This window comes from Scomber japonicus, chromosome 18 (assembly GCF_027409825.1).
Source record: "Scomber japonicus isolate fScoJap1 chromosome 18, fScoJap1.pri, whole genome shotgun sequence".
Taxonomy (NCBI): domain Eukaryota; kingdom Metazoa; phylum Chordata; class Actinopteri; order Scombriformes; family Scombridae; genus Scomber; species Scomber japonicus.
Window position 1 is genome coordinate 5,299,557 of NC_070595.1, and position 19,113 is coordinate 5,318,669.

The 19,113-nt window shown below is 37.5% G+C and overlaps 1 protein-coding gene and 1 non-coding gene across 2 annotated transcripts in view; both read right to left on the reverse strand.

Annotated features, from left to right (window-relative positions):
- LOC128379480 (NACHT, LRR and PYD domains-containing protein 3-like) overlaps positions 1–19,113 on the reverse strand; it is a 163,609-nt gene that overhangs the window by 123,815 nt on the left and 20,681 nt on the right. The gene's annotated exons all lie outside the window — the stretch shown is intronic.
- On the reverse strand, positions 17,132–17,204 carry trnav-uac (transfer RNA valine (anticodon UAC)). The gene has a single exon. It is a non-coding gene; the product is annotated as a tRNA-Val (tRNA).

The window sequence follows — 19,113 nt, forward strand, 5'->3', positions numbered from 1 at the left end:
GAAACATGAATTAAAGGTTTAATCACACATTTATTGATCAGTCAGAGTATGAACAGTATTTAAGAGTTAAGGTTTTGATGTTTAAATAACACAGCAGTGATCTTGCTTAAGCAATATCTAGTTTCTGGACCATTTTTAATATGCAGTTGTAAATATAAAGGAATAAATAAACATTTCTTTGGATAACTTTAGGAAGTAATTCTAGAGTTCTGGGGAAATTATTTTCATTACGATAATAAATAATCAAATAATGTATTATGTCTTGTTTTGTCTCAGTCCAAAATTATTTTGTGATCAATTCAGTCAAATTTCTTTAGAATTACAGAGGGGAAAGGGAGGGAGAATAATCAAAACAGGTATAAAAAGAGGAATTAATATGGCAGATGGAGGGAGAGAGACCAAAGAGAGAGGGCAGAGAGAGAGAGAGAGAGGGAGAGAGAGAGCGAGAGAGAGAGAAGAAGAAGAAGAAGAAGAAGAAGAAGAAGAAGAAGAAGAAGAAGAAGAAGAAGAAGAAGAAGAAGAAGTGGGGACAAGTAAGTAAAAAAGTAAGTAACATGAATTGACAAAAATCAAATGTTAATAAACATATGACACACACACACACCCTCACAGAGCATCTGTGCAGTGTCAGGTTTTGGCACACACTCTCCTGTTTTAGTGTAATGGATGGTGGTGTCACACACACCAAGCACTGGTTAACTTCAACTACTCACTCACACAGTGTGTGTGTGTGTGTGTGTGTGTGTGTGTGTGTGTGTGTGTGTGTGTGTGTGTGTGTGTGTGTGTGTGTGTGTGGGTGTGTGTGTGTGTGGGTGTGTGCGTGTGTCATATCCATCCATCACACCTGGCCGGTGCTGATTGCTGACAGGAAGTGCCCGTGGCCCTCTTGCTTCCTGATTGGCCAGTCCCTGTGGGCTACCAGCATGCTCTGGGGTTAAACGGTGAGAGTGAAAAATCAAAAGTATTTGAAATGAAACAGCACATGTGAAAACAGTATTTAAGGCTGCACTGGTGACACTGGGTCACGCTGTTATCACTTGCTGCCACATGGAGGTGCCACTGTGACAAGACATTAACATATGAAATAAATATAATGAGGCAACATCAGAGTGAGGTTTGTGGAGGAGTGTTAGTCTATATAGAAAATAAGTTTAAAGATCTCTCCTCTCAAGTTTAAAGACATTACAATACTTTCATTTGAATAATAATTCATGTGTGATATCATTTTCCCAGGATAGGCTAGGATAGGCTCAAAAACTGGTCATGATGTCCAGTAAAATCATACTGGTACATCCACATGTTAAAGTCACCTTCCACTCAAAAATGTGTTTTCTTATTGTCACCAGCATGATTTGTGACATCACTTCTGGCTTAAAGGCTAATGGTGGTCCAAGTGTGATGTGGAAACTTAAAGCCTCAAACACTGAGAATGGACTTTACAATGAAGGAGGAAACATCCAGTGTTCAGCTTTTGAAATGAACATAATCTGCACTGGCTGTGGGTTTTTTCAATGAGGGAGAAAGAGGAGATGCGATGACAACGTTTTTATGAGGTGACTGTCCTTTTTTGTCAGAAAAGAAGACTTTAATTATGAGCTTTGACTGTAATGTTGGCCACCACCTGTATACCACTATTACCAAGGCTGCATTATCTCTAGGGGCCCCTGGGCACTGAAGCTCATGTTCCATGTGCTCATGTGCAAACAACTTTTATTTTATTCCGATTGGATAACACTGGTGTCAGGTAGAAACCTTATTACTGCTTTTTTTTATTTCAGACACACCAGGTTTCTAACAGTGACCATAATTATCAACATCAAGAGAATGGGTCAAGCCATGTGTCGTATTTGTGTGGAACTCACATTTTGTTCTCCCCTTTCTACTCATGGATCCCTGTGCACATACCCAGATTGCCTGTATGGTATGTAATTGATTGATATTGATATGAACTACGTAGTCGTAGCTTCCATTGAGGACACTGAGGTCATGTCCTTGGTTGTCTGTCTTCAGTGTATTTAAACTTGTGTGTATAGATACATAAATAACAAAAGTAATTTTTAAGAATGCAGTATTTTCCAACCAGCAATTAGACCTTCACATTACGAGAAACAGACAATTAATAATATAATATGTCTCTTCATTTTTGGTGTCTGGTCATTATAATTAGTGGAGGTTGGTGCTTGTGTATCAGGTTTGTGATAATACATTTATATATGTGGAAAGACTGATAATTATTTACAAAGTAGGTTTTTCAAACTAGACAAAGAAGGTTTATATATACACTATATATATAATTTTAAGTCACGGGACAATAGACTAATCTATTTAAAAGACTTAAACTCATGATCATAAACAATTAGCTGATTAAATGTGGTAATTATAAATTTTAGGTAGGTTTGACTTTAAGTTCTTTTTAATAATAACAGTGCTTTTATCATGTCAACATTTTTCAGGTTTTCACTTTCTGATCAGAAAACATCAAAGTGAAAAAAAGAATGAATGAAACTGGACAGAAAAGAGTTTATTGTTGTGACAATGCAAAATATACTGACTTCCAACACAAAGTGAAAGCATGAAAAATCATGTTCATTATAACCCCCCCTCCTTCACACACACACACACACACTGACCTGAACCATACTGCTGCCTGAACAAACATATATAAATGTATTATTGCATGGTACAGCCTGAGGCGATGGTCATTACCATAATAATTCATGGTGGTAATTTTCGGTGTTTTTCTATCAGGTTTCACTGTCAATGTTTCGCTTCTGCAAGAGAGACCACAGACAGAGGAACACTCTTTGTACTCCTCCTCTGCATTTATTCTCATTTCTGTCCTGTCTTCCCTCTGCTCTGTTATCATTCTTAGTGTCAGGCTCTGTGACCTTTGACCTCTTGCTTCTATATAATCCTGAAAGGTCATTTATTACATTCTTTAAATAATAAACCTTAAAATGTTTGGTTTCATTTACACAAAGGCAGCTTCTAGTTCAAATGTAGAATAATATATTTTTAAAAATCAGTTTTATTTAATTGGCTAACCTGCATAGCTGATTAAAGGAGCAGTACAGTGTTTGACAAATTTGAAGAGCTGTACTTCACTCTGGAATTATCATTTTATTATCTTACACAACAAATCCCAATCCCATTCATTCTAAGGAGGTATAGTCCAAAATCCACCAAATATGCCAGTAAATATGGCATATTTGTCACCCTATGCACAGTGAGCAATGATATAATTCTTAATTATAGCACAACATACTGTACACTATGTATACTGGAAGCAATGGCTATCACCAATACAGCATACACACTACTGGAGAGTGGTGTATTATAGGTATTATAGAATGTGTGGGATTGTTATGGATAAGAATTTAGTTGAACATGGAAAATGACTGAGTGCGGTCACTATAAAGAAGCACAGGGGAATTTCACATAATATATGATATTACATACTGTAGATAATATGACCTTATTCCTGCAAGACTCCAGAAGAATACAGCTGATAATGGATCACTTAGAATGAAAGTACACTATACAGGAATGTACATTAATAAGAACACTATGGGTCAAAGTTATGGAAGTTGGGTGAATGGTTCAGTAATCCCTTTGATCTGCTTTCCCTTCATTAGGGGACAGATATCAAATTACTAAACATATCAAGATTAGTCTTTTCAGTTGTTGTAATTAAAACTCAAGTATTGGAAAATAGCCGTTAATCTAACACTTTTTTTTACATGTTTGGGATTTAAATGTATCTTATTAAATTTTACATACGGTTTGTATGTACAGAAATTAAACTGAATTATATTATATTATATTATATTATATTATATATTAAATGCATGTTCTTAAATGAATAGTAACATTGAGACAAAGCTGGTCTATTGTTATGCAAATCACATCAGGTGTGTGTGTGTGTGTGTGTGTGTGTGTGTGTGTGTGTGTGTGTGTGTGTATGTGTGTGTGTGTGTGTGTGTGTGTGTGTGTGTGTGTGTGTGTGTGTGTGTGTGTGTGTGTGTGTGTGTGTATGTGTGTGTGTGTGTGTGTGTGTCTGTGTGTCTGTGTGCATGTGTGCATGTGTGTGTGTCAGATAGCATGTAATGAATTCATTAGCCAGCATTTATTAACTGGTCATTTGCATAAGACTACAAAGACAAAGCTGGGGAGCCAACAGAGATGTGATTTACATGAAAGAGTGAACCTCAAGCGTGTGTGTGTGTGGATGCTTGCATTATTTTATGCATGCATGCTGGCGTGTGTGTTCATGCATGAGAAACAGAGGAGAGAAATCAGGAAGCAGTCCAAAGGGGGCGAGAAAGAGAGAGAGAGATCTCTCAATCTGCTGCACATCCTTAAAATGTATTAGCCTGTGTTTTGTGTGGTCTGTGTGTGTCTGCTTGTTTGTGTTTTTGTGTGTGAGTGTGTGCTTGCCCAAGAATAATCTGCTGTTTTTTCCTTGTATGTAGATGAGTCTGTCCACTATGTGAATGTGAGTGTGTGTGTGTCTGGGCTAATGAATGTAATACTTACATAAAGGTAAACATTTGGAGTCAAGTGAAGCATATCAATGGTCTGGATCACCCTGTAAACAGATATTAGAAATAAAGTCAACCGTATATTATTATATCCATATAACTGTGTATGGATAAAGGCTAAAAAACATAATTCTAGTTGCATTCAATATTATAATATTATGTTTATTTTTTTAGTACAATGTTAATCTTAAATATGGACTATAGCCGTCAGATAGGCTATGTATAGTGGAGTAGAGATATATAGTAACATGAACTAGGAAAGTGCAAGCACCCCATAACTGTATTTAAGTAAATCTAAAAACTATTCTTATTCCCACTTTTTGATTACGCTGCTTAAAGCATTGAAAAGAACCAACATGAAGATCTGAAAGTTTATTCATTCGTCCTTTGGTATCCACATGACATCATGCCTTTGTAAAATCTAAGGAGTGACTCTAAATCAAAAGGAATAAGACAGAGAAACAAAAAGAGGATGCACAGGATGGTGACTGATGAGATGAGAATGAATGGGAAGCTTAGACACTGATTACAGCGACAATACATCACATCTAAAAACACTGCAGCAGTCTGATGGAACAGATGGGGAAATACGCATCTCACAATGTCAGTGTCAAACTGGAAGGACGTCTCTGTGTTCTTATGTTCCTGAGGAGTTTCTCTTCTTGATCATTTCACACTACTCGAATGACAATATATCAAGGGAAGATCAAGCTTCAAGCAACACTGAGTTCATCATTGAGTGACAAGTGTCAAGACACGAGTGTTACAAAACTAGATGTTGCATAGTGTAAGTGAGGAGTTTTAATCAGCACATTAGCGCCCTCTGGAGGAGACATTGATGCTCCAGCCTGTAGAAGCATTATCTGAAAGCTCTAAGAGCTTGCTAAGAGGTCATTCTACATATTCCATATTCCTGTTTTAGATGATGTGTCAGGAATGAGGTGGACATGTCTACAACAGGGCAATTAGATTCTTCTTGGGGATTCAATGGAGATATGAATAGGAACTCCTCTGAGCCAGCATGGTGAGCTTCAAGATTAGACTCCTGTGTTCACCAGCCAGCAGGAATGCTACTAAAATATTTTATGTGGATTTTTCTATTGGAGGTGAATGGGCATCTGAAATATTATCAGATTTATTACAACAAACTTATTTCCAAACAACAAATGGAGAAAGTATGAAAGATTTTTAGACACAGTTCCTATTAAAAGTATTCACCATCGTCAGAAAGCTTTATGTTTTATTGTCTTAAAGCATCAACAAAGATGCATCAGAATAGATTTGATGGTAGTTTTTGTGATACACTGATCAAAAGAAAAAGAGCCATTTAGTAAAAGCTAAATTAATTCAAATAGGATTTGTAGTGTTGGAGCTATTTGTTGTTCTTGTTAATGATTAAACATTAATTTATTTTTGTTGTTATTTGTTTTGAAGAATATAGCTGAATTAGTATATTAGGATATTAGTATAATTTTAGTTAATTTGAGTACTGGGTAATGCTTTTGTTTTGAAGGTACATAGTTGAATCAATTTCTATAGGTAGGCAGATATAGGACCAGCAGGCACTGTTTTTTTACCAGGGCATGAGAGGTGACAGATGCTATCGTTCTTTGTCTATTTGCTTGGAGAAAATGTTCAAATAAACCAAAAGAAACTTCATGCTTACCTGGACAATAACTCTTTTCCTTGCATGTGTAAGATTCATTCCTGAGGTGCTTTAGTGGCCGTTTGATTTTGAGTTTGTTGATTCATTTTTCTTCATATTTTTCAAGTTAAGGACAAATCACTGCTACATATACAGTTAGGTCCATACACAGTTTTTGTAATGTTGGCTCTGTAGACTACCACAATAGATTTGAAATGAAACAATCAAGATACAGTATGATTGAAGTTTTTGAGGGGTTGGACAAAAAGATGGTTTCAAAATGTTACGAATTGCACGAATTTTTATACACAGTCCACTTATTTCAGGGGCTCAAAAGTAATTGGACAAACTAAATAATCATAAATAAAATGTTTCTTTAAAATCCTTTGCAGGCAATGACTGAGATCTTGAAGTCATGAACATCACCAAATGCTGGGTTTCCTTCTTTGTGGTGCTTTACCAGGCCTTTACTGCAGCTGTTATCAGTTGTTGTTTTTTTGTGGGTCTCTCAGCCTTACGTTTTGTCTTCAGCAAGTGAAATGCATGCTAGATGGGGTTGAGATCAGGAGATTGACTTGTCCATTGCAGATTATTCCACTTCTTTGCTTTAGGAAACTCCTGGGTTGCCTTCACAGTATATTTTTGGTCATTGTCCATCTGTACTGTGAAGCATGATCCAATGACCTTGGTTGAATTTGGGTGAATCTAAGCAGACAGTATATCATCTCAGAATTCATCCAGCTGCTTCTGTCCTCTGTCACATCATCAATATACACTAATGACCTATTGCCATTAGAAGCCATGCATGCCCAACCATCACATTGCCTTCATCTTGTTTTACAGATGTTGTGGTATGCTTTGAATCATGAGCCGTTTCCAAGCCTTGTCCACACCATTTTCTTCCATTCATTCTGGTTCAGGTTGATCAGAGTTACATCTGTTCAAAGAAAGCTGTTCCCGAACTTTTCTGGCTTTTTAGATGTTGTTTTGGCATGTCTAATCTGGCCATTCTATTCTTGAGGTGAAGTCTTTATGGTAGACTTGGATAATGATATGTTTACCTCCTGGAGAGTGCTCCTCACTTGGCTGGATGGTGTGAAGCTTGGAACTATTTCACAAGTGTCACAGGTGTCTTAGTGGCCTCCCTCACTGGTCCACTCACACATTGCAAGTTGGACCTTCCAGATACAGATACAGATACATTTTTAAGGTCTAGACACCCCAGGATTTAAAACAGTGACATGTCTTAGAAATGAAGTAAATCTGTGCAGGTATTTTCTTTGTATTAGGTTCACTGGCATACTCAGGGGGTCAGATGTGGCAAATGTGATAGTGCCCTGAAAACTACCTCAACAGAGATGTAACACAGCTGTTGAGCTATGAGTTGTTGTAACAAGGTCGAGCTGAAAGGCTGTTCAGGTGCCCTTCTAGTGAAGTTTATCATAAAAGAGTGCAGAATTAGGTACCCTTTCAATGAAAGAAAAATTATGTGTGGGAGAAAAACATACTGAAGTGCCCTTTCTTTGAAAAACATGAGATACTTTGCCCTATAAAATGTTCTTAATGGAGTGAACTGGCCATTATGATTTAAAAGATTGTACCCTTAATGTATGCTGACCATTCAGAAAATAAAGCAATCTTAAAAACATGTTGTGGTGGTTATAGCTGACATTATTCCATTCAGTGGATACCTTTAGATGGTACAGTACTACTCAGTGTAGTTTAAACTGTAACCTTGATACTACAATAATTTGTCACATAGCAAGACTTTTTGCAATTAAAACAAGTGTATGGGTCAGATTTTATGAAGGACTCATGACTAATGTATGTAGATTGTATTATCTAAGTTAGTTTTATATGTAGGCCTGTCCAAACCTGATGATGGTAGCCAGCTAGCTGATACATACTTATCCATCTCTATATTAAATATTTGGTATCAACCAGCTGAGTGCTGATCAATGCCAAGAAGAGACAGAAAATTGAAGACAATACAAAAAGAACTGCAAAAGTGCAGTTAAAGGGAACGAGGTCATTCGCATTAGCAGTTAGAAGGACCTTAAACCAACAAAAAAAACAAGCTGTTATGAAAATGTTATGAAATCAAGAAGATAAACCCTCTTGAGCAGCCATGCTAACAGACAAAACTCCGCAGTCCCACAATAACTCCTTCCATGTCCAATGATTTAATCAGCTGTATAGAATCATAAAAAAACAATAATCATATCAGTAAACTGGTGCCAGCTTTCTGTTGTATACTTAGGCTATGGATACATATCATTCTGCTTTTTTTCCAACCTTTTTCTTTGGTTGGCTGCTGATGTTTTCCATTGAACAGTTAATAAGAACGTTTGGCACCGGCACCAAATTACTACCTTCTGATTGGCTGCTGTTTGCGATCACAAGACTTAATTAAAGTTTGTACATCAAATTTCTATTCACATGATGATGATATTGCAACTATCCAGTCAAATTAAATTAGTTGTTTAACATTCAATGAATTTTTTAATGATATACCACTGAATAATAATCAACATGAATACCCAGGGAAGACAATTAACCTACGTTTTAATTGTTGGGGAGCTGTAAAGGACCTGGATAATGGATAGAAGGGTCACTGGCCAAAAAAAGGTTGAGAACCGCTGGTTTAGAGCGTCTTTCCATAGTGCCTGAGGCAGAGCTGGAATCTCTGGGTCCAACGCAGAAGGGTTGGAAAGGGTTAAGACGAACAGGCAGTCTTCACTTTAATCTTCATAATGGAAGCTAAAGAGGACTAATGATACCTTCTCTCTCCTCCTCCTCCCATACCTCCCTCCATCACTTTCCCCTTCCCTATCTCCACACCTCCATCCTTAACCCCCTGACCCTCCTCCTTCACTGCTTTCTCTCTCTCTGTCCACCCTTCTCTCTCTTTCTTTCTCTCTCCTTTTCTCTATTAGCTTCTTATTCTTTTTCTTATTCATCCCTCTGTCTCCATTTATATCTCACCATCCCTTCTTTCTCTCCTCGGACACAGTCAGGCGTTACCACAGTGACAAATGGACCCTTACATGCCACATTGTTGCCTTGTGTGTGTGTTTGTGTGTGTGAGTGCATGTGTGTGAGTGAATGTGTGTGCGTGTGTATGTGTGCGTGTGTGTGTGTGTGTGTGTGTGTGTGTGTGTGTGTGTGTGTGTGTGTGTGTGTGTGTGTGTGTGTGTGTGTGTGTGTGAGAGAGAGCATGATGGGGATTTCTGGCTAAGCATTGTGTACATGGACCCATTTATTTGTGTACCTTCGTATATCTATTTGGGTATAGTTTGTGTCTTTGTGTGTGTGTGTGTGTGTGTGTGTGTGTGTGTGTGTGTGTGTGTGTGTGTGTGTGTGTGTGTGTGTGTGTGTGTGTGTGTAAGAGCTGTAGCTCTGTGACAGTGACTGATAGCCAGTCGTGGTAAACGATGCAGAACTTTCTTTAATAGGAGATACAAGAGGTGGTTAAAAATCCTGCCTAATGGAGAAATATGATAGAGAAGGAGAGAAGGAGGGAGATGTGATGTAGAGAGAGAAAGAGAGAGAGAGAGAGGGAATATGGAGAAAGATACATAAAAGAAAAAGGAGTAGAGGGGAAAAGAACAGGTGTAGGACACGTTCTTAAATGAAAACTTGTGTTTTATTATCTCCAAAGTGGTACTGTGACATCATAGGCGAAGGCCAAATGTGACAAATTTAAACACTAAAACAACAGTATAATGAGGCTTTTTAACCTTTGTTTGTTGGCCAGCTGGGGGCAGTGGACATAGTGAATAAGTATTTATTTCTGTCATGTTCAAATGACCATGAAGTGTTTTTTTCTTGCTGTAATCATTCCTTCTGTTCATAATGACCATTAGAAGATCCCTTCATAATGCACTAACAATGTAAGTGTGTAAATGTATTTAAAAGTTGATCTGAAGCTAATATGAAGCTTCAGCCATCCAAATGAGTCAAATCAAGTCTTCTATGTTTCAATGTTACAGTGATTTTAGTACCAAAGTCCCTCTTTTTGTTACTATACTTCCACCACAGCTCAACAGGAAACACTAAGAGGGAATTTGATGCTAAAAAGACTGTAAATGTGATATCACTTGATATGACTAACTCAGACTGCTGAAGCTGCACAGTTGCACATGTGGAGTCATAGATTCATTTGTGAATGATGGAGGCCACTTCATTGTGGGACTGACAGCAAGCAGAGGACAATGGACACAGTGATGAGGTAACAACCTGCCCAGTGCGCGTAGTAGTAATATTAGTAGTAGTAGTAGTAGTAGTAGTAGTAGTAGTACTAATAGTTGTAGTAGTAGTAGTAGTAGTAGTAGTAGTAGTAGTGGTAGTAATAGTAGTAATACAAGTAATACAAGTAGTGGTAGTAGTAGTAGATGCAGTAGTAGTAGTAGTAATAGTAGTAGTAATAGTAGTAGTAGTAGTAGTAGTAGTAGTAGTAGTAATAGCTTGTGTATGTGTTCTTACTGTGTACATTGAAGGAACTCAGTTTTGTTGTATAGTATATACTATATACCAGTGTTTCTCAACCGGTGGGACACTCTCCGGGGGCAACAGGATGGAGGGAAAAATCATAAAAATAAAAAAAAAATCATTAAAAACAAATCGCGAAAATCCCCATGTCGAAAATGCAAGTGGTTGGACTACTACAATCTATCACTACTATCACTGATGCAGGCACGTCACACGATTTCACCTCTTTATTTCAGTCAGCGTCTGAGCACCTGTCTGCAATGAGACAACAATTTGCGACGTATTTCAAAGAGGATTATCGCTCTTTCGCGTGGGTTCGAGATCCATTTGTGTGCACAGCAAACGAGCTGTCAATTGACATGCAGGAACAGCTTATTGAGCTGAAGAGTGACAGTAGGCTGAAGGAACGTTTCACCTCCTGCCCTCTTTCGTCATTCTGGGCAGCATTGATGCAGGAATACCCTCAACTCTGTGACGTCGCATTGAAGATTCTCCTCCCTTTCGCGTCGACATATTTGTGTGAGGCAGGCTTCTCGAAAATGATTGCACTCAAAACGAAATACCGGAATCGTGCACAAATTGAGGATGATTTGAGGCTATGTTTATCAGACATTGCACCAAGAATTGAGGATCTTTGCAAGGCAAAGCAGGCTCAGGTCTCGCCTACCTCCCGGTTATAACAATAGCCTAGTAATGATAATAGGCCTATGATAGCTAATAACAATAATAATAATAATAATACTACTACTACTACTACTAATAATAATAATAATAATAATAATAATAATAATGATAATAATAACAGCAAAGCATGTAACTATAATTATATAGCTAGCCTAGTAATGATAATAGGGATATCACTACTACTAATAATAATAATAATAATAATAATAATAATAATAATAATGCCTGCAAGCTCACATTAGAAGTCTGGTGCTACTGCCAGTTATAACAATAGCCTAGTAATGATGATAGGCCTACCTGATGATTATAATAATAATAATTATTATTATAATAATAATAATAATAATAATAATAATAATAATAATAATAATAGTGTGGGCCTAAAAATAACAAATCTATTATTTTATCTATCTATCTATCTATGCAAGGTGGTGTAGTGGGGTTGGGGCCGCGAGGGAGGGTGACACCGGGAGGAGGGGGGGCCCCAACTGCAATGAACCAGCTTTGGGGGGGCCCAGCTTGCAAAAGGTTGAGAACCCCTGCTATATACTGACTATATACTGAGCATATGAAGAGACTGACAACAACCTTGACACTTTTTCCATTTACAATACATGTGGATACATAACATGATTTTACTTATAACAACAGACTTTCAACATCAAAAGATTTGAATTAATTTATCAGAGTCTGAGTCATCTTTTTACTCAGATGTCATTGGATAAATCAAGCATATGCAGGTACAGAGAAGTAAAGTACAGTTTTTGACTGGCTTATCTGTGTTGTATATAGTCGAGAAGAGGGTTGGTGGCTTCATGCAGTTTAATTTGATTTGACCCAAGATCTTATTCTGTTAGATGTGAGAAAGAGGAAGGCCTACATTTACCAGCATATTTTTCTGTCGGAATTGGATTGAATACATTTTTTAAAATGCTTTTTGCTAATTTTCTTAAACAGCTTTACTTAGTGTGTTACTTAGTGTGGACAGCAACAACATGGGCTGTGTACTGTTAATGTATCAATATTGAGACAGTATGAAGTCATGCTGTCTGCACATTATACATGTGAATCAATGTCTTTTTGTGTGTGTCTGCATGTGTGTGTGTGTGTGTGTGTGATGGATAGCCCTCATCACTGGACACCTCCCTTAGGCCCCTTTATGAACAAGGGGATGGATGGACGAAAGGAGGGAGTGGGGGGATGATATGAGAGGGAGAGACGGGTAGGAAGTGGGGAATTCTACACTCTTCACCCAATTATGGATGTGAACTTTATCAAGTACTGTAAATCCTGAAAGTCACAGCTGTGTCTCAAATCAAATATGCACTTAGCCACATTCACATGATTTGACTTAAGGTTCAAATACAGACAAAATACAAACATATCAGCCAATGAGCCATTTACACATGATGAAATATGTGTTTTCAAGCTGAGACATACTATTAAAGCAATATACAAGTACTGCACATACATTTACTAATAACATGAAAAGCTAAGTTAATAGGATGATGAATATGATAAAAGCACATACATAAGAATAGTAAAGAACATAGATTTAAATAAATGTATAAAACACTAGCACTATAAAAACTAACTAAGTCCTCATCTGTGCCTCCGGGAAATAAGCTTTTGGAGAAAAAAAACTGAAGAAATAATTCTCTCTTATTTCTAAATCAATCAATCAATCAAACTTTATTTAGACAGCAGCTTTCATATAGGTTAATCAGTTTAAAGTGCTTCACAGTTGATTGACAACCTGATAATAAGAAGAACAAGTGTGGATGCAGAACAACAGAAAGAAAAGGAAGAAACATGATAAAGGAACAACAAAGAACAAAAAAAGGAAAAGTTTAATGTAGATGAATATGAGACAGTCTATGACAGGGGTGACTGGAGTCTCTCAGGATGCTGGTTGCTTTGGCCAGCATGCGCTTTTGTCCTCTAAAGGTGGCAGTGTGACCCCAATAGTCCTCTCTGCTGTCCTCATCACTCTCCTTAGGGCCTTTATGTCTGAGGTGTTAGAGTTGTCATACCAGAGAGAGATGCTGCTGATCAGAACACTCTATGGTACCCTTGTAGAAGATGGTACGGATGGATGGACTGAAGTGAGCCCTCTTCAGCCGCCGCAGGAAATGTAGACACTGATGAGCCTTTTTCACCAGAGAGGAGGTGTGCAGGGACCAGGGCAGGTTGTCAGCCACATGCACCCCCAGGAACAAAGAAAAAAACAGTTTAATAAAAGCTAGACTAAAAACTAGGTTAAAAAGGAGGTTAAAGAAAATCACCAATTGGAGAAGCAGGACAGGACTAGATACAGATACGACATTATGTCAGCACAAAGGTTAACAATGTAACAGAGGCAAACTCCAGCCTGCTAAAGTTGTTTAATGCATTTGTACATTTATATCATAAATGTACAAATGCTTCATGTATCTTAAAACACACTCTACAATATATATTAAAACAAAATGGGAAAATGAATCTGGGATAAATAAAACTGAGGAAGAATGGACAACTAAATGGCAGTACCAATGGAAGTGTACCAGCTCATTGAGCTGGCGAGAGTTTGGATGGAAAAACTTATGATAAAATACTTTGTAACATCATCCCAGACATCTCATTACAGTGATGACATTCCTTCATGATGGAGAAAGTATGGACATCAATGTGCAAATCATTATCACATTTTCTGGGACTGTTCTATCATTAAAAAAATCTGGAAGGAGATACATAATGCTCTTCAAGACATTTTTGAGAGGACAATATCTTATAAAGGCAGTGCTGGTGGCCAGTAAAAAGACCATCAAGAGGAAATGGTTATTACCAGAGTGCCCCACACTTGACTCATGGATAGACACTGTGACAGAAATCTATAGAATGGAGCAGCTTACAGCCCATGTCAACCAAAGAATGGAAAAGTTTCTTTCACACTGGCAAAAATGGTGTAACTACATCACAGCCAAATGGCCTGATCGTATTTCTTTACTTTATTGAATATGTAAAATGTTACTTCCTGTTTGTATATAGTTTTGTTACTGCTACTGACTGGGCAGAGGTTCAGTTGTGATCATCTTTAAGTTTGCATGCTCTAATATCTGTATCACTCAGTTTTTCTTCCTTTTGTAACAAATGTATGAGTCTAGCAAGTGGTGTAGATGCACTTCACCAAAAGCACCACAAGATGGCGATGTTTGACCAACACACTGCAGCATCAGCTGTAACGTAACAAGTAAACTGTGACACTGCGTATATATGATTTGATTATTCCTCCCACTTATTTCTTTTTGTCTTATTTTTTTTCTTTCTGTCTTTCCTTATGTCCCCTTTCTCCCCCTCAGACTATTAAATCTGTGTTGTTCAATCAGCTTCTCTCAGCTTTCACAAAGGAAGTCGGCATGATTTGAATAGAGATTTGACTGCTGTGATGTGTAGTTTGCAACAGAGCTGAAGGTCAGCTAACTGTGACTGATACAGCAGTAGCCTCAGGTCATATACTGTCATGTGCCAGAATGTGTTGTTCCATATAGTGTTGGCAAAACAATTCTGAAAGTATTAATACTGTGATCCTTTTATATTTTTTGAAAGAACCAGTTTAAAAAAAGCTTCATCCTTCTTCTTCTTTTTCTTCTTCTCCTACTAAAGCTGTGGTTATTTGACATTAGATGTAATTATTCGAACATATCTGACATTCCCTGTTCTTCATAATGAAATGTATCTGCTGTGATCAGTATGAGTGAAACCTTATCTGTGATTGCGTGCTCCTTTGTGGGGGATATCTTTGAATCCTTTGCTGCACCACTGCTGTCTGCCTCATTTTAATACAGGAAATCAAACACAAAAGGGCACAGATCGGCCTGTTCTCTCTCTCTCATGAAAAACAGTTTAACAGGCAGCTGAGAGGTCTGGATAAAGAGATGAGAACATGTGGATTAGGATCACAGCGGTGCTATTGTTCCTGATTTGCATGAGTCACCGCTGACAGAAAACTGACACATTTTTCTATCAGCATGTTCATCAGCTTTTTTGCTGCAGGTAAAAACTTCCAGCTGAGACTGACTATGAGTTTTAAATAGCTACTCCAGTGATTTAGTATTGCACATTAAGTATTTGCACAACTTTATTGCATCATAAAGTTGCAGGTCAAAATCACATATTTAGTAACTAGAGTAATGTTACTTCTACTAATTTCAAGTTTTACAGATGTTGTGTTTCTCACAGCTGTTGTGTGTGAGTCTGCTTCTTGAGTTCAGTTCTGTTTTGGTGACCAGTTTTAGGGCCCTTTTTTGGAATTAAAAACTAGTGTCCTGTGTCTTCCTGCTTGGTCTCTGTAATGCTCCGCACTGATCACAGTCTGTTCCTCTTTGTAATGAATTAGCCTGCCAGGAAAGAGATGTGGAACTTTACGAGACCCAAGTTCCCGAAGGTAGTTTGTATATAATTTGATTAAATGTAAATTTCTTTTAGGAATATGCACCATGTACGTTTAATAATTACCAAAATATAGAAGGTTTTTGATACAGATCCCTCTCCATGGTCATAATGCTGGAACCACTCTCATTACATCCAGAGTGTATTTCAGTGGTGCATATAAGCACACAGTTAACCTGGGGTCTTATGGGCCCCCGAAGGTGGCAGTTGCCCACTTTGCCCGGCTGTTATATGTAAAGTAGTAAATCAACTTGCCCTCCACCAAACCACATTTAATGTTTTCCTAATAATATTTATATGCCATGCCCCAGTGCTACTTTGCAACATTTTTACAGTTTTGGCTCACAATCGTTTTCAGCTGCAGCAGGCAGGTGTTTTTCCAGCAAAAAAGCTCTTGAAAGCCACCGTGCTCAGCACCAAACAGAAAACTGGCATAGTTAGCAACTAACTGGTGAACATAATGAAGCATTTGGAAACTAAAGAGCAAAATATTTCCCTCAGGAGTTGATAGAGAGAAAAAACAACTACAAGAGAGTGAGTATTGGACTTCTTCAAGTGGACAGAGACATATGAAATGATGATGTTGCTCCATAACTGCTGAATGTGGAAATAAGAAGCTGTTTGCTAACAAAAACAAAACAACATAACCCTCCTGTTCCCTCCTGCTGTTGTCCTCTGGTCAATCTGAGGACAACAGGCGTTAAACCTCAAATATGAGGTATAATTTAATTCAAATGAGCCCTATTGACCATAATTTCCAAAAACTATGTGTAAAACCTGTGGACATAAGTTGGAATGAAGTTGGCTAAAATGTCTAACACAGAATTGGGTGATAATTTGTACCTTATGACTTATAAACAGTCATCAAAAGTTGCATGGTCAACAGGAAAACAATAGGAGGGATAACGTGGCCAAAAATTCTGTTATTGCAGGTCCAGGTAGTACTTCCCTCACCACTGGATGTGACACCATGTTTTTCATGCATCAAAATTGCAACCCTGTCTCCTAGAATGAATTTATAATGTTTAGGAGATGGGGTTGCAAGTTGATATCAAACTTCAACTGAAGCTGTAGCTAATAAGCAGCAGGCTTCTACACGTCCTTACAACAACTTCAATGAAGTGAGACTTAACAGCAGTGACAGAACATCACATGCTGTGCAGGACTGAGAGTCAGCAACTCTATGACCTGGTTCTTCCTGTCTGGTTGAAGATAGACTAATTCGCAAATCATCACTCATTGTAAAGTTGCAGAGTCACTGTCATCCACATCTCATGATTAACTCTTACTGATGCAAGAGGTTAAAGTTTTGTTCAGAGCTATTAAATGTCTATTTGAAGTCTGGTTCCACTGGGGTTTGAACCAAGGACCTTCTGCATGTAAAGCAGACATGATAACCACTACACTATGGAACCTGTATTGTAACAAATTATACTGGGGTTATACATGTTTGCAACAAGTGAACATTTTTTCCTCATGCTTGTCTTTTTTTCCTTGTTTTCTTAGTTGTTTTGTTATTACTGATATCTTTTCTTTTAATGTCTGTTTTGTGGTTTAGTGGTTCTGAGAAAGCAATAAAAAGTGAATCATAAACAAAGAAATAAAAAGATAAAAGCAGGAGAGAGTAGACTTCCCAGATTTGAAGATATGAAGCCATAGTTTCTCTGTGAACGGGCAATGTGTGTATGTGTTTATAGTTTCTGTAACCATGCAGAAGATTATAACTTAGTTAATTATTAATAGCTGTCCTACTTCCTGAAACAGTCACAGCAGATATGAATACATACTGTAGAGAGGACAGTGATTCATTTACGGCTGAAAATCCCCACATGGAATCCATGTTTTCTTTAATGAAAACAAATACCTGAAATGTTTCTGGTTTTATTTGCATTGAAAGGTGAAAGTTTAACTCACCTTCAAGTAGAAGAATTAGGAGGACTGGTTTTACAGTAAGTTACTGTAATGGTAACTAATTTCCAGCCCCACAGCAGTAATGGTCAATCACTAGATATGTATACACACTAACTAAACTGTGTTTGGACAAAGCTACAAGCTAAAAAATAGTGGCTACAGCAGATATACAGTGGAGAGTATTAAGATCCCTTCACTTTCTTCACACCTTGTGTTGCAGATTTAAATTTAATCCTTTAATGTGTGAATTATGACAACCTCAGTCAGATAACTCTGTGTTTTATTTCTCTTTAGGCATGAAAAACAATATTCTAATTTCATTTTTGTTATAATAACATAAATCAACTCATTCACAACCAAAAAAGTTACTGCAGATGAAGTGGTAGTGTATGGGGTGATGCATTAATGTCCACTATGGTGGCTGAAGAGCAATTTGCCATCAAAATCCATGTATAAATAAGAAAATAGCTTTTGAATAGCTGTCCACTGTAGTGACCACTATGCATGAAAGGGTTAAATTGATTAAATTGACATTGTTGTCCATCAATCTCTTAATAACCCATAATGACACAGTGAAAAATGTAGTAAAAATTGAAAACTGAAAGATCAAATCTAAGAATTGTGGTTAAGGTGTTGGAATACATTCTGAATCCACAGTTTTACTATATTGTCATAGCTTTGTATGTTATAACAGAGCAGTGTGGAAACTGCTCCCAAAACTGACTATTATTTCTCAAGCCACTACCACTAGCTACATACAAGTCTAATTAACCAAATTTAACATCTCAAAGCATTGTTTCTTATTGCCCTCATTAGTGCTTTCTGATCTTGAACTCATACTTGAAGATTGAAATTGATACATTTGACGATTCCTTGATCTGCCACCACTACGGTTAAGGTTTGGTTAGTTTTTTGGCACAAAAACCAACATGGTTAGTGTTGGGGGAAGGTCATCGAGTCTGAAAGTGCTGTCATAATGATTAAGACACCTTAACTGCCCCTGAGTCAATGTTGCATGAAGTTTGGTTCTATAAAAATGTCACGCTATTTCTGCTGACACCCCAAACACTAGCCACTTTGAGCACCCAAGAAACTGCCTGGTGACATCTCTACTGAAATCTCTAGGAACAGTGACCATGCCTGATACCTGTCTTATTTCCACACAAGAAATACTTAGTCACTATTAACACTTTCCAAAGTTCAGTGATGAACCACTAAAAGTATCACTTAAGGAAATTAAGCCTCCATAATGCAAATATGCTGTTTTGCATGATAGATTCAAAACACAGTATGGAATAAATCTAAGGTGCATACTGTACATTCTCAGAGTGCCTTGAAAGATTGATATAAACTACTATATTATGCTTGCTCTGGCTGAAACATCATTGACAATAATGAGTAAGATAACGTGGT